Source organism: Peromyscus eremicus, chromosome 19, assembly GCF_949786415.1.
Source record: "Peromyscus eremicus chromosome 19, PerEre_H2_v1, whole genome shotgun sequence".
Taxonomy (NCBI): Eukaryota; Metazoa; Chordata; class Mammalia; order Rodentia; family Cricetidae; genus Peromyscus; species Peromyscus eremicus.
In genome coordinates this window covers 8,548,823-8,553,271 of record NC_081435.1, presented here as the reverse complement: position 1 = coordinate 8,553,271, position 4,449 = coordinate 8,548,823, and the positions used below count along the sequence as shown (strand labels likewise).

General features: G+C 41.7%; 1 pseudogene; it reads left to right on the top strand.

Moving 5' to 3' along the window:
• Positions 1 to 1,096: 1,096 nt before the first annotated feature.
• Positions 1,097 to 3,871, top strand: LOC131896112 (prohibitin 1-like; annotated as a pseudogene).
• The last annotated feature ends 578 nt before the right edge of the window (positions 3,872 to 4,449 follow it).

Sequence of the window (4,449 nt, the reverse complement as noted above, 5' to 3'; positions counted from 1 at the left end):
ATCAGTTGTAATAGCAACATTTAGTTTCTTCATACAATAAGAATTTTCTCTTTCAAGGTTAGATCTGGACTGCTTTCCTCTAAATAGATTCATCATGCTACACTGTAATTTTGTGTCATGCTTCCTCCAGCTCTTGACATTTTGAAGATCACTCTTTTGTTTAAAATACAGAATACTTCTTTATTAAGAAAATATTTTCATTCATTTTATACACCAATCAAAGATCCCCCTCTTCCCTCCTCCTGCCCCCACCTCCTGTCCCCTCCAGCCTCCCCCTCTCAACCCACCCCCACTCCCCCCCACAAGAAGGCAAGGCCTCCCATAAGGAGGCACATCCAGTAGAGGCAAGTCCAAGCCCTTCACCCTGCCTCAAGGCGGCATGAGGTGTTGCATCATAGGTAGTGGGCTCCAAAATATAATAATAGTTTGTCCTTAACACACACACACACACACACACACACACACACACACACACACACACACATTTTTTAAAGACCAATGGGCAAATTAGATTGGAATGACATTTATTCTACTGTTTCAGGCTAAGTGCATATTCTAAGCTTCACACCATAGATGCTCCAAAACCAATTACTGAATGGAATAAAGTCTTTTGTTCTTGCCTTTCCTCTTGGCATTATTCAAACTAAACTGTGTTTGCCTATGTCTTTCTCTTCCAGAAGTGCTTTTTGTGTTTAGGTAAAAAAACATAAGTATACCTATATTTTTATCTGACCTTTATTTCTCAAAGTACAGCCTCATGTGAGAAGGCTTGAACCAGAGAGCTCATAGCTGCATTGTTCTACACAACAAATAAACAAAACAAAAGAAAACCTAAATAGCGTTTGACTGGACTGGTTAATAACTTAGCCTATATTCATCATTGCATTATGAATTGGAGTGGGAATGAATGGATTATAGCTGCATAAAGCATAGCTATGTAAATGATTTATACATAGAAGTGTGGTGGAGAAAACTCAATAACTCAATGTGATCTAAATCCTCAAAAAAAAATATTGATGATGAAAAGAATTAAAAGGAGGAATTCATGTGAAGGTTAGAGTGAGAAAGGGTGTGAGTGGGTGCAACAGAAGGAATCATGGCTGCCAAAGTATTTGAGTCTATGGGAAAGTTCATCCTGACTTTAGTAGTTGCAAGAGGCATGGTGAACTTTGCCTTATATAATGTGGATGCTGGGCACAGAACTGTCATCTTTGATGGAGCATAGTGCATTGTGGTAGGGGAAGGCATTCACTTTCTCAATTCAGTATATATATTTTTTATTTTTTAAATATTTTTATTTCATAATTAATTTAATTTTACATATCAGCCATGCATTCCCCTGCCCTCCCTCCTCCCACCCCCCAAGCCTTCCCCTCCAATCTGCCCCCCATTCCCACCTCCTCCAAGGCAAGATCTTCCCTGGTGGGTCAGCCCAGCCTGACAGACCTAGCTGAAGCAAGTCCAGTCCCCTCCTCCCTACACCAAGGCTGAGCAAAGTGTCCCAGCATAGGCCCTAGGTTCCAAAAAGCCAGCTCATGCACCAAGGACAGGTCTCAGTCTCACTGCCTGGTGGCCTCCCAAATAGTTCAAACTAATCAACTGTCTCACTTATCCAGAAGGCCTGGTCCAGTTCCATGGGAGTTCCTCAGCCATTGGTTCATAGTTCATGTGTTTCCACTAGTTTGGCTATTTGTCCCTGTGCTTTTGCCAATCATGGTCTCAATATCTCTTGCCCATATAATCCCTCTTCTCTCTCACTACCTGGACTCCTGGAGTCTTGGGCTTGGCTGTGGATTTCTGCATCTGCCTCCATCAGTCACTAGATGAGAGTTCTATCATGACAGCCAGGGTGTTCGGCCATCTGATCACCAGAGTAGGTCAGCTCAGGCATTTTCTCGACCATTGCCAGTAGTCTATCATGGAGGTGTCTTTGTGGATTTCTGGGGACCTGTCTAGCACTCTGCTTCTTCCTATTCCCACGGGGTCTTTATTTATCATGGTATCTCTTTCCTTGTTCTCCCACTCTGTTCCTGATCCAGCTAGGATCTCCCGCTCCCCTATGTTCTCTTTCCCCTGACCCTTGCCCTCCATTACCAACCTCACCCCCATATACCATCTTACACCCATCAGAATGACTAAGATCGAAAACACTGAAGACATCTTATGTTGGAGAAAATGTGGTGCAAGAGGAACACTCCTACACTGTTGGTAGGAATGCAAACTTGTACAGCCACTTTGGAAATCAATATGGCGCTTTCTTAGAAAATTGGGAATCAACCTCCCTCAAGACCCAGCTATATCACTCTTGGGCATATACCCAAGGAATGCTCAATCATACCATAAGGACACATGCTTAACTATGTTCATAACAGCATTATTTGTAATAGCCAGAACCTGGAAACAACCTAGATGCCCTTCAACTGAAGAATGGATAAATAAAATGTGGTACATATACACAATGGAGTACTACTCAGCAGAGAAAAACAATGACATCATGAGGTTTGCAGGCAAATGGGTAGAACTAGAAAATATCATTCTAAGTGAGGTAACCCAGACTCAGAAAGAAAAAACATGGTATGTACTCACTCAGAAGTGGATACTAGATGTGAACCAAAGGATAACCAAACTGCAGCTCACAACTCCAGGGAGGCTACCTAGTAAAGAGGACCTTAAGAAAGACACAGGGATCTCCCAACAACAGAGAAATGGATGAGATCTACATAAGCAAACTGGGGGTCAAATCAGTATATTTGATGGCTGCTTGCGACCATTGAGTGTATAGGTCATCACTTGTAGGAAATATTTACAGAATGTCAACATTAACACTCCAATGTACATCTTTTTCAGGCCAGTGGCCAGCCAGATTCTTTGTATCTATAGCAGCATCAGTGAGGACTGAGATATGGGGGTGCTACCATCCATCACCACAGAGATCCTCAAGTTGGTGGTGACTGACTCTGATGCTGGAGAATTGATCACCCAGCAAGAGCTGGTCTCCAGGCAGGTGAGTGTGACCTAACAGAGTGAGCAGCAACTTTTGCGCTCAACATAGGTGACATGTCCCTGACACATCTGACCTTCGGGAAGGAGTTCACAGAAACAGTGGAAGCCAAATAGGTGGCTCAGTAGAAAGTGGACAGGGCCAGATTTGTGGTGGAAAAGGCTGAGCAGCAGAAGAGGCAGCCATCATCTCTGCTGAGGGTAACTCTAGGACAGCTGAGCTGATCAATCACCAACTCACTGGCCACCACAGGTGGCAGTCTCTGAGCTGTGAAAGCTAGATGCTGCTGAGAACTCTACATACCAGCTCTTCCCCTCTGGGAACATCACCTACCAGGCAGTATGTGCTGCATCCCCAGAGAGGTACCTCCCTTGCTGGCACCTTTGCAGGCCAACCAGGCCACTGCCTAGAACTTTCCCAATGACACCTTCCTTCTGCCCCACCCCAGAAATCACTGTGAAATTCCATGATTGCCTTAAAGTGAGGGAAATAAAAGTAAAATCATTTCAGAAAAGATTTTTTAAAAAAAAAAAAAAAGAAAGAAAAGATTTAAAGAAGTAATCAGGAATGCATAAAATTCTTAGAATGGGAAACTTGCAGAAAAACAAAACTTGCTTAGAGTCAATTTAATGATGGTGCAGCCACTGGTCAGAATTCCACACTTAGAACTTACTCTACAGTTAAAGACTTACGATAAAGTGGTATCAGTTGTCAGCAGTCACACTGTGGGTGTAAGCTCTGTCTGCACATCACACCCCAGTGCAGTCCTAGGAACTTAAGACCTGAACTTGTTCATAGATTGGTGGAAGTGGTAGCAGCAGTGCCACCAACGGAATAGACAACTCTACCCTGGAACATAAGCAGCTGTGAGAAGGCAGAAGAAAATACGCAAAACATACTTCCTTAACAGGAACAAAGAACTTGAGAGAGTAGTTGTTTTTTTGCACATTAAGAATAAATATTGAACTTTGCCAGTTATTAAATCAGAGGTTACTGGCATTTATCTTCATATAATAAAATTCAAGACAATATGTTCAAATATTTTCTAATTCAATATAAACTCATTAATAATATTTTATAACAATAATATCCTTACAGTATAGTCCTAAAAATTGTTTAATAGATCTAATGGTTTCCATAAGATTAGATATTTAAATTATCTCTTTATATTTATATATTTACATGTATATTACATTAGATACTTTTGGAAAATGCTAGATTTGAGGTTTAAAGCATGTCTTTCCAGTACTTGGAAGGCAGAGGCAGAAAGATCCCTACTACAAGTTCCAGTTGAACCTCCTCTACATGTTGAGTTCCCAGCACAGCTAGGGCTGCATTGCAAAGCCTAAAAAAAGAATTATAGGCAACTGAAGAATACTGACAGTGGGATAAATAACCTTTTCCAGGAATGATTACAACAATTAGCTATCTAAAAATCAGATGGTCAG